The following is a 12,743-nucleotide window of genomic DNA, read 5'->3' on the forward strand; positions in this document are numbered from 1 at the left end:
AGGTTAACAGTCGCAAGGCAGGCGGAATACTAGGGCGCATTCTCAAAGCATGTGCAGACCAGCTGGCAACTGTGTTCAGGGACATTTTCAATCTCCCCTTGTCCCAATCGGTAATCGCAACATGTTTCAAGCTGACCACTATTGTCCCTATTCCCAAGAACTCCAATGTAACCTGACTAGATTGTCAATGGCGCCAGAGGAAATGGCTGCCGTTTTACAGGCTCTTAACCAATTGTGCTATTGTGTGTGTTTTTTTCGAGTTAATTGTAACTTATTTTGTACATAATGTTTCTGCCACCGTCTCTTATAACAATTTGATTTGATTTGATTTGAAATGACTATCACCCTGTGGTACTCACAGCTGTAATTATGAAGTGCTTTGAAAGGCTGGTCATGACACACATCAACACCATCATCGCAGACACTCTGGACCCCCTCTAATTCGCATACCACCCCAACAGATCCACAGATGACGGAATCTCAATTGCACTTCACACTGCCCTCTTCCACCTGGCCTATGAGGGGAAATAACTATGTGAGAATACTGTTCATAGATTACAGCTCACACACTAGGCACAGACGTAAATTCAACATGTAGTTTTGATTTGCATTTGATTGAGTTGTCAACTAACGTGAATTCAATGCGAAAAAAGAAATCACCATGTTATTGGATTTAGGTAAAATAATTATAATAATGAAATGAAAAAACTATGAAATTCCCTTACGTTGATGACTTTTCTCAAATCCAATCGGTTTCATGTTGTTTCAACGTCATCACATGTGTGTTTTTGAAATTATGTGGAAACAACATTTATTCAAACAGTTTTTTCCGTGGGCAGCGTTCAACACCACAGTCCCCTCCAAGCTCATCACCAAGCTGAGGGCCCTGGGAATGAACACTTCACTCTAACTGGACTTCCTGATGGGACGGTCCCAGGTGATGAGGGTAGGCAACAACACCTCCGCCACGCTGACCATTAACACTGGGGCCCCTCAAGGGTGTGTGCTTAGTCCCCTCCTGTACTCCCTGTTCACCCACGATTGCATTGCTACGCATGACTCCAAAACCATCATTAAGTTTGCTGATGACAGAACGGTACTAGGCCTGATCACCAACGGCAATGAGACAGCCTACAGGGAGGAGCTGATCGTGGACTACAAGAGAAAGAGGGGAAAGCACGCCCCATCCACATCGACGGGGCTGTCGTGGAGCTGGTCGAGAGCTTCAAGTTCCTTGGCGTCCACATCACTAAGGACTTAACATGGTCCACAAACATGTGCATAGTCTTGAAGAAGGCACGACAGCGCCTCTTCCCCCTCAGGAGGCTGAAAATATTTGGCATGGGCCCTCAGATTATCAAACACTTCTACAGCTGCACCATAGAGAGCATACTCGTTGCATTACCGCTTGGTATGGCAAATGCACCACCTTTTTACCGCAAAGCGCTACAGAGGGTGGTGCGGACAACGAAATACATCACTGGGGCCGAGCTCCCTGCTATTCAGGACCTCCATATCAGGCAGTGTCAAAGGAAGCCCTGAAAATGTGTCAAACATTCCAGCCACCCAAGCCATAGAGTGTTCACTCTGCTACCATCCAGCAAACGGTACCAGCCTGTTGGCTCTCGGACCAACAGGCTCTGAGACAGCTTCTACCCCCAAGCCATAAGACTCCTAAATAGCCATAAGACCGCTAAATAGTTACATAATTAATGGTTACCTGGCCTATCTGCGCTGATCCTATCTTGCACTAACTCTATACACGCTCACAAGACTATCGACACACTCATACATACACAAACCCACCCACACACATTCACATACACTACATACACACGCACACATATGCATACCGACAACACAAACACGCATACAGACACAACGCAAACACACAATACACACACATACACTTACACTTTTACCTTCATCATTTGCTGCTGCTACTGTTCTTCATTTTACTCTTATTAATTTTATATATCTATCCTGATGCCTAGTCACTTTACCTTGCTTTTATGTACATATCTACCTCAATTCGTTTTTAAACGTTTCATTATTATTTTTTAACTCTGCATCATTGGGAAGGGCTTGTAAGCAAAGTGCATGTGACATTACAATTCGATTTGATGACACACTGTACAATACTGTCTATTATACTGTAAAAAGGTAAATGCTACCATAATCGGAATGAATGGATGAATGAATGAATGGATGAATGAATGGATGAATTCATTGAGGGGAGGAGTTTGTATTTCACAGTCGGCTATTTTACTGCAATTACAAGGGATTGATGCAAGCAGGTTGGCTGTTGGATAAAGTGTTTACACATTACAGCATATGAATATTTGGTGTTTTACATCACTTGCACTTCTTGAGATCTTAACAAAAGCTTACAAACTGGCAGCAACTACAGGGCAAAACAGACATCGCAAAATATTAAATCATTTAAGGTTTAAGACTTGCTGCCACTCTAATCTGTCCCCTATACTGTACATTCTAAATTGATTGGGCACTATAACGACATACGAGTTAAGTTGGTACTGCTCACGGGTGCAACAAATATAGCCTCTTACAAGGCACACCTCAAAATATGTTAATGAGACAGAAACAATATTACCATGCACCCACTAGTAGTCAAAATGTTGTTGGTGCTCCAAAGATATGGTACGGCACTGTACTCTGTGGTGTGGAATTACAGTACCACTAGAAATACAGCAATTTTCACCAAATGCATCATCATTTGGTTAAAAAAAGGTTAAATAAAGGTTAAAGGTTTATCTTGATAATATCTAAAATTACCAGGTAAATTACAGTTTTCCATTACAGTGTAGGCTATCGTTCCTATGCATGGTGACTCCTCCTGTTATTTAATCCACTAAATGTAGATAGGAAGATGGTAGAGCACAAGCAGAGGGGGGAAGGGGGCCCTGATAGTAGTTGGTAGCCTATGTCAGTGCACTGGACAGGCACTCCTTAAACACAGCCAACCGAACTTCTCCACACTAACAGAAGGCAGCAGTCCCAGTCTACAGTCCCATAACCAAATGGGAATGGAAGTCCAGTCTACATAGTAACCAAGCCAGGCAAGATTCTTGAAATAATGTGAGTTTACATAGCTTGATATGTCTCTGTAGCTTGATGGGGAAATTAAATTGAGCAATTGAAATAAAGTTCCTGCCAAGAATGCATTTGGGTTATTAACAGTGTAACGTTACAAGAGTAGCCATCAGTAAAGACCATCAAAGGCATTTGGTGGATATCGGATTTCCTGAAAGGCGAATATGCCTAGATCTTTTTTTATTGGAAAGGTATTCCATAAAGGACATCAATTAATATTTACAGTTGTATAGATCCAAGACAAGTAGATTATTATGTCAAATTTCAAATAGTAATTTGTGCATAACAATCACCCAGTGCAGGCTAGATTCCAAAAACAACTGCTACACAGCAAGCAATTTGCGCGCGAGACAACAGAGCATATCAGTCAGGGGTTGCGTCTGTTTCGAAGTTGACCTGATGAACTCGCGTACAGAGAAGGATATCTCTATCGCGCTCTCTCTCTCTGCCATTGAAGGCATTTAATTGGAAATACATGAAGCAAGTATGTTATAATCGCATTATTAAATGGCACGTGATGTTTAAATTGACTAATGAGAATTAACTCTAACGTTCAGAATATTTTACAGTCCATTCAATCTGGTTTTGAAGAGCGCTTGCAGATCGATACATTTAGGAGCATTTTGAATTACATAACTTTATACTTGACTATCTACTCTGGTCAGTGTGTCCGTTTAAAGTCATAATAGCCAACTATATCCTACACTCAGCGCCTTGGAATTTCGAGCACAACTATGTGGTCAAGAATGTCGAGGAATTTCCCACTCCTGCCAATCTGATCTAGATTTCAGAACCAAGGACAGTTCACACCTGCTCCACCTGGGAGACCGACGCGCGACGTCTCCTCACTTCCCGACTTTAACAATGCAACCAGGTAAGAAATTAACTCTGCTGTTTTAGGCTGGGCTACTCACTGTCACAGCATGCCAGTTTTATCAGAAATACTTGTGTATCCATATAGCATTAGCTAAAGCGTTATTCACATGGTTTAATAGTGCCTTTCCTACAGGTCTATAGCAACTGTACAATACAATTTTACCTCCATATCGATGTAGGTTTTAACATTGTAGCCGTCCATGCTATATGGCTAAATTATGCAGTTTATGGAAATAGCCTACAAATAGATTATTTTCCATTTGAAAAAATATGTTGAATTTAGAAGATCTATTGCATACAATAGCAGGCTATAATAAATGCTGGAAGAGTAGGCGTATTATGATTACAAATAAATATAATCTTGAATCAACTGTTTATAAGCACATGCACAAGTTCTCACCACTCCCACTTCATATGTAGTCTATGCTCTATTGTTCTGCACATTATCAATCTAAAGCAAAGTTTGACAGGTCAAGAAGAATGTGACACAGTACTGACTATGTTTTAAAATGAACTATTCCTAGATCATACCTTGTATATTACTAAATGATATCCTAAATGATATCCTATGTATTGCTCACTGGTAGGCAATATAGGAATTTTATTAGGAATATTTGCATTATATTTCACATCTTAGTCATTTAGAAAAGGCTCTTATCCAGAGCGATTTACAGGAGCAATAGCCGATTTAAAAGTCACGATGATAACTTGGTCTTAAGAGCGGGGAAAGGATAGATTTTATTGACAGTGCAGAGCTGGAGATGCAGGTGCTAGCCTGCGAAAAGTGAAATATTCTAATCAATCAACACATCAAAAAACTGCCTGTGCCAAGCAAGCATGACCATCCTCCATGAGACATCAGAGATCTGTCCTAAGATTTAAAGCTGACCATAGCAGCATATAGCGTAGCCTACAGTAGGCCCTACCAGGCGCTATATTAATGTATTTTTAGATCACGTTATGTGGTGAACAGGTACTGAGGCAACTTGGATTTTGTCTGTCCTCTCTACCTATAGCATAGGCTACTACAGGCTGTCCTCATTGTTAATTCTGCGTTGTGAAGTAAAAGTTGTCACAAATATAAATAGTAAATTAAAGTACAGATACCCCCAAAAACGACTTAAGTAATGCTTTAAATATTATTTTTACTTAAAGGACTTTACACCACTGCATATATGTGGCACAAGGATTCAAACCCACAATCCTGGCATTGCAAGTGCCGTGCTCTACCAACTGAGCCATACAGGACCAGAAACAGACGCAGTTCCTCTATAGGCTAACACATTTAACTGGGAATAGAGATTCATCTAATTAAGCTCTATCCTTCTTCATGAAACACCATCAAAACCACCTTCCTTCCTGTTTTGAAGTCACACCCATTGTGTGTTGTTTCTCTGCTCACTTTACAGGACCAATAACCCCATTCATCTCATGTAGAAAGGAGTCAAAAGCCTCTTATCACCCCACAAAAAGTAGATCGTAGTTGGATGACTTTTTGGGGGATTGAGCCCAAAACCCTCCTGTGAGAATTTGACACTCAGTCACTAATGCTCTATATTGTAGCATACAATGGCTATTCAGTCAAACTTTCTAGTTTGAATAGGCTTCCGTTTACTGAGTGCACTTTTTCAATACATCACAAAAGAACACCAGTTGGCCTTCTGAATGTCCCCCTGTGAGAACTACTTGAAATCTGAAGTACCTATCAGAGTTAGATTCAGCTATGGAACATTTTGAGGTCATTTTGAAGCCCATTGAGTCTTGGGCATTCTCACGCTGTACTGATGAATATTCCATAGCAACGCAGAGATGAGTGCCGGGGGAAGGTCTTGAAGTTAACATTTTTGGTTCAAGTGAGGAGAAAGGGAATTGACCAGCATGTTGTGGTGTGTGTGTGTCCGTGTGTTTAAACTGAGAGATGAAATGGATCACTGAAACACAATAGTGACTTGGAGTGATAGAAAAGCGGGAAAGGTGCTATATCACATGGGTTAATCTAAATCATGATTATTTCAGAGTCACAAATAGATACCACCTTTAGGTATATCTGTCTAGAATAAGACGTGTTATCCCTTTATGATTACAGGTGTTATTCCCATTCATCAACACAAGGTGTCTACTGTTAGTGTTGCCTTAGGGTGTAAGTCATTGCTACTTATGTGTTATGTGTTAAATATTTATATCCATCTTAGGAAGCATTATTTAATTGTTTATTTATTGAAATGTTAAAACAAGTTAATCGTGCCTGGTAACCCAAAACATGAAACAGAATATTTTCGAGAAGAAAAACCAAAGCCATTATTTTAAATATTACAGACTGAGCATCAATCATACTTATAACAATGACATTATATAATACTCATTATATTCACACCAGCCATTCATACTCATACCAATGGTGATACCCATTATAATGCCAATGTTATGATAGACACAATCAGACATGTTTAATCTATGGAGGCTGTATTTGAGCAGTGCCTTGAGCAGCTGGGTTCTCTGTCTGAGGGCAAACAGGGCATAGGCTCCTTCTGGCTCCACCATGTGTTGTGTGATGGTGTTCAGGTCTGTTAGGGAGGGTCACTGGCTGTGCTGTCTGACATCTCACCACCTGATCAGGGTGCCACTTAACACAGCATGGGGACATCTACCAACTAACAACATTACTGTCCATATGAAGGTGCCATCATGCACCACTTACCAAGAGAACTAACTGCAAACTATTTGATCTGAAAGTCTAGCTCAGTAGAACCTATTCTAGACTCTTCTACATCAATATATTCACAAGTGTCTGCTGCCCACAGTTGATGCAAACAGAAGCTTCAATCAGGAGTCTTTGTACAGTAAAAGCCAGTGAACTGTACCGTACCAATGGATCTTAAGGACCTGTGCTTGGTTGAAACATGTGCTGCTCAAAGCAACATTTGTACTTAGTCACTCAATAATTTGAGAAATGTCCGTTATTTGGATCCAAGGGAGAGAGGCACATTGTATTGGAGGCGGTTGACTACTGTACTGTATGCTGCTAGAGTGATCTGCGTTGGAGAGACCTACAGCTTTTCAACGCACGTGATGGGAGGCTGGTGTGGATTTGGTACTGTATGTGTGTGTTAGCTAGCGAGCTGAGGGTTCAAAGTGGAGCAATTATGCACACTGTCTTCTCTTTTTGAACCCCTGTTTCACTGGGAATAATTGTGCAGAGACAGCTGCGTAGGGAGGGAGCAGCTCTCTTGGCTGCCAAGTGCTATCGTGACGGTCGATTCCGCCACGAGACAAATTTAATGATGTGACCATGGCCTGATAGAAAATTCCTCAGAACTAAGAGGAGGATGAGCAAGAGTTGTAGTAGCAGCTCCAAATGACTCTTGGTCCCCTTGGTTATTTGCTGTCTCCTGTTTAAGGGGAAAGTATTATGAGCTCTACTAAGTGGGAAATGTTTTCCTAATTTTGCCAGAGATATCATTTGATATCTACCTACCTCCCATACTTCAAGCTTGTGTATCCCTATATCTCTTCAACACACATCTGGGGAACTTGTAGTCGGACTGTATTTGCTATCACCAGCCTAAGATCCACTCTTGGATCAAAACGTTGTATAACTAAGCCTAATTAAATGTATGTGGTGATGCCATTGTGTCCGTGTTCTATATCTTTAGGATTTTTTGGGGCGACTATGACAGTCAGTCCTTAGACCATACCTTGGCCTAGTTCCTGTTGGCCCCCTTCTTGGTCTTCTTGGTTGGCCCCGATTCGTCCATTAAACTCAGGCTCTGCAAATGGAGAGTCCCTACCAAGCCCACCTGGTACAAGGGACAGTCGAGTGGGAGGATTCAATTGCTAACATCAATTAAACAGTTTTGGTTCACCTGTACCCAGTAGCTCCTGTTGGAAGGCTTTACAACAACAGACTGTGGCTCAGTCCCAACAAGTTCTCCTTCCTCTTGAAGTGTGCACTCGTTCACTACTCCCCACAAATTGTAAAGCACGGATTGGTGTAGGCATGGGCTAGAGGAAGTTTCCATATACCAGTCATATCCTTTCAAATCCATAAAGGGAACTGAACAAGTACACAGTTCGAGAGAAAGGAGATACTATTGGTACACACGCTATGAGACAGGAAGAAGGATATGGCTGGCATATTTGTATGCTTCATGATCTCACCATACCAATCATAGCCATGCTAAACACCTGCTCCACTAAACTACACCAAACAAAAGTTCTGGGTTTTGCCTTGACAGGTCTAAACAGCTATAAAACAGAATAGAAGGTAGAAGAAAATGTAGCATTGTAAAATAGTTAACTCAGTTACCTTGTAGAATAATATGGACAGTTGATTTGGACAGAATATTTGGTTGTTTATGAAGTTTTTGCCGTTATAAGTGTTCTCCTCACACTATTTTTATTGAGAGTGGATCACTGTCTTGCAAATGGTGCACAGGCAGTTTCAGTTGTTTTTCTCTTGGAGGGAGAGAAGCGGTTTCATCAAGGCACCATATGGTCTACAGTAATGTAGGGGTTGAGTTTCTGTAGAGATGGCAGATTCAGCAGCAATCATTGCACTTGTTCCTGCTCATTTGCTTCCTTGTCTGTTGCTGGGGTGTGACTGAACAATATCCCCCTGAACACTATCACACACGCACGCACCAGGGGGGAGAGGCTATACGAACACTCCTGGTGTACAAAGTGATGATGTATGTCACGCTGCTGAGAGCCGAGTGAACCAAATCACACAGACCAACGTTTTTGGCCAGACTGAAGACTGAACTGACTAGCCTCTTTCTCACCAGGGGCCCACCCACAGGAAGAGTGACAGAACATGCTATAGGTGGCATACTATGACCACAAGTTATTACTAACTATAGTCATGGGTGCGGAGAGATGTAGGTGTGCACATTCCTTCTGTACTAACTTTTTGAAAAAACTTTGTGTATGTTTAACATTGACCAGTTTACTGCGATAAGGTACCTGTAGGTAGAAAACGTTTAAGATTAAGACATTTATCTTGACAAATAGTATTACATGAACTCCTCTATATGTCCACTACCAGAGCTTGGCAAAGATTATCAACATCTGGCCGTATCCTTTTAGCAACGGCAAAACTGGTTGAAATTATGTATTTTCAACCAGTTTTGCAACAGCATGTACAGTATGAGTGAGATGGTTGATTGAAAACCCAGGCCACACCTTCAACTAACAGCTATAGCTACTATCTACCATCAGTGATGAGGTGGTGTGTCCAGCAGCTAATGGGACTGATTACCTCAGCTTTCCTTAACAAAGTTCTCAGATGACCAATCATAGTTTGAAATTGAATGTCGATTGTGAAACTTTTTTTTTTTTTAAGTAGTGTTTTCACGATGCCAGAATTTTTTACTTCGATACCGATACCAGGTATAGTATCAAAATACTCGATTCCGTTACGATACTCAATAACAAAACAATATCACTGCAAAAAAAAAGAAGGCATATTAGCCAAAGGCACTTGACAGTTAAGCTCAGCTACTGCTCTGTTCAATCGCTGGGCATCTTTTGAGTTCATTACATTACAATTTCTTTACCTCAACATGTTTCAGATGCCATGTATGCATTATTGAATCAATTATACAATCATAGAATCAATTTTACTTTGTATTTACCAATCTACATAACAACATAATGGTAATCATTTATTTGAATTCAAAATCTCTATTGATATACTGGCTAAATCAAGATGAAGCCTAGGCCTATCCACAATACAGGTGAACGCACATTCAGTAGGAGTGTGTGTGCCTGCATTGAGTTATTGAGCTTGTTTTGGCTGATTCCATGGGGCTACAGATAACAAACAATCTGTTTCCCTTCCTTATTGTACATTTGCATACAAATAGCCTATTTTATAAAAATGTGTGCTGTCTCTTTAACCAGTAATATCGTCATTCACAAGGCAAGAGGGGGGCGGCCTGTCGGAACACAGCCAGTTCGCTCAGGCATAGATCATCTTTGGGAGAGACGTGAGACAAAGACCGAATAAGTGAATGAATAAAGTTTTTGTTGGCAATCAGCTTTGAAATCAGCATACAAGCTTGGCGCACCTATATTTGGGGAGTTTCTCCCATTCTTGTCTGCAGATCCTCTCAAGATCTGTCAGGTTGGATGGGGAGCATCGCTGCACTGCTATTTCCAGGTCTCTCCAGAGATGTTCGATCGGGTTCAAGCCCGGACTCTGGCTGGGCCACTCAAGGACATTCAGAGACTTGTCCTGAAGCAACTCCTGTGTTGTCATGGCTGTGTGCTTAGGGTTGTTGTCCTGTTGGAAGGTGAACCTTTGCCCCAGTCTGAGTTCCTGAGCGCTCTGGAGCAGGTTTTCATCAAGGAGCTCTCTGTACTTTGCTCCATTCATTTTTCCCTTGATCCCCTGACTAGTTTCCCAGCCCCTGCCGCAGAAAAACATCCCCACAGCATGATGCTGCCACCACCATGTTTCACGGTAGGTATAGTGCCAGGTTTTCTCCATATGTGACATTTGGCATTCAAGCCAAAGACTTCAATCTTGGTTTCATTAGACCAGAGAGAGTCCTTTAGGTGTCTTTTGGCAAACTCCAAGCGGGCTGTCATATGCCTTTTACTGAGGAGTGGCTTCCGTCTGGCCACTCTACCATTAAGGCCTGATTGGTGGAGTGCTGCAGAGATGGTTGTCCTTCTGGAAGGTTCTCCCATCTCCACAGATGAACTCTGGAACTCAGAGTGACCATCAGGTTCTTGGTCGCCTCTTGGTGGTTCCAAACTTCTTCCATTTAAGAATGATGGAGGCGACTGTTGTACCCTTCCCCAGATCTGTGCCTCAACAAAATCCTGTCTCGGAGCTCTACAGACAATTCCTTTCGACCTCATTGCCTAGTTTTTGCTCTGACATGCACTGTAAACTGTGGAATCTTATATAGACAGGTGTGTGCCTTTCCAAATTATATCCAATCAATTGAATTTACCACAGGTGGACTCCAATCAAGTTGTAGAAACATCTCAAGGATGATTAATTGAAACAGGATGCACCTGAGCTCAATTTCGAGTTTCATAGCAAAGGGTCTGAATACTTATGTAAATAAGGTATTTCTGTTTTCGCTTCGTCATTATGGGGGTATTATATACTGTAGATTTATGAGGAGGAGAAAAAATACTTCATCCATTTTAGAATATAGCTGTAACGTAACAAAATGTGGAAAAAGGGAAGGGGTCTGAATACTGTCTGAATGCACTGTATTTTGCCATTCATTACAAAGAACCCCATTGCTTTGTTTGACAAACCCATGCAGCTCTCTCTCTCTATCTCTCTCTCTCTCTCTCTCCAGTCAAACAAATATTTTCAACCCTAATATACCTGATATATGACCTCAACATGATACGAATTTATATGAGCAAAACTCTTGTCATACTGCCCACTACCCCTCCCTGCCCACCCACCACCATCCTCTTTTTTTTGCCCACCATGTTTCCATGGCAACCCCAGTTAGCAAAGAAGAGAGCCCTTCCAAGAGTGAGAATATCTCTGATTATACTTCTCGTATGGTATGGTGGTGGTATGGTTCACACTCCATGATGCTACACCGTAAATATTTGATTAGCTTTTTCATTATGGATTTGTCTTCGATTAGAATAGCGAATAACGAAGTATGATAAAACCACTGTCCAAGGACAGAGCTCTTTGATACAATATTCATTCACTTCTACCTTTCATTCAAAAAGTGATCCCACTGTGGTTTTCCACACTGTTTCTCCTTGCATGCAGTCCTTGGAGATGGTTCTTCACTGAACTAGCTCCCAGTACACACACCAAAAAATCTGCTTAATAGTACCAAATAGGGGTTCTTTAGCTTGTAACCATAGCGGAACCCTTTTTTGGTGCTACTGTAAATAGAACCATTTCTTGAAGGTCAAAAAATATATATATTTTAGCATAGAAAAAGGTTATAGCCTTAAAACCCACTTTTTGTGGGTCTTGAAACTTCCCATTAGCACTGCATGAAATGGTCACTTTTGCACTTGTTTTTAAGGACACACCTCAAATATTGCCACCCCTCCTCCGCAGTTCAAGCGACCTGATGTTAGACAGGTAAATTGACAAACCTCGTGTTATGACTGGAGAATACCAGTGAGACAGTTTTTACATGACGAAATAGAAAACAAACGTGAATTTGACACTTGTGCTTCCTTAGCGCCATCCAAAAATAGAGCCCTTTATCTCTGTTGTAACTTTCTTTCTCCACAAGTCAGTGTTCACTGTTTATATTCTTAATCTCCCAGTGATGCAATTAGTTAGAACAACTCGTGTCAAGTGCTGGACGCACTCGACAGAAGCAGAGGGCAACACATGATGCAGTATATTCACTCAATAAATGTGTTATGTACCCATGTGCTTGTGCTGGTTATGTACTGTGAAGTCAGTCAAGTGAAAACAGAGGACGTATGTATATACTGTAGATGTACAGTATGTGAGTGGGTGCAAGTGGGTGTTTCACGTTTCAGAGAAGTCAAATGTGTCATAAGATTAAATGTATCGTATCAAACCATCAAATCAAGCTTTATTTATACAGCACATTTCAGACATGGAACGCAACAAAATGTGCTTCATAGGAAAAAATGTGTAAAAAAACGATGAAAATAAAAGCAGAAATATTTACAACACAACAAACATAAGATTTAAAAAAAAAAATATGACAAAAACTGAACGACTTAAAAGCACCCTAAGAAAAGATAAAGATATTAATTTTAAGATCTCTTTT

The 12,743-nt window shown here is 41.0% G+C and overlaps 1 protein-coding gene across 1 annotated transcript in view; it reads left to right on the forward strand.

Moving 5' to 3' along the window:
- The first annotated feature begins 3,495 nt into the window (after positions 1-3,495).
- Positions 3,496-12,743, forward strand: part of LOC111963742 (metabotropic glutamate receptor 2-like) — a 72,513-nt gene continuing 63,265 nt past the window's right edge. The window contains exon 1 of the mRNA XM_023987238.2: positions 3,496-3,988. The gene's annotated coding sequence lies outside the window, so the exon portion shown is untranslated. The remainder of the gene's footprint in view (positions 3,989-12,743) is intronic.

This window comes from Salvelinus sp. IW2-2015, linkage group LG1, assembly GCF_002910315.2.
Source record: "Salvelinus sp. IW2-2015 linkage group LG1, ASM291031v2, whole genome shotgun sequence".
Classification (NCBI taxonomy): domain Eukaryota; kingdom Metazoa; phylum Chordata; class Actinopteri; order Salmoniformes; family Salmonidae; genus Salvelinus; species Salvelinus sp. IW2-2015.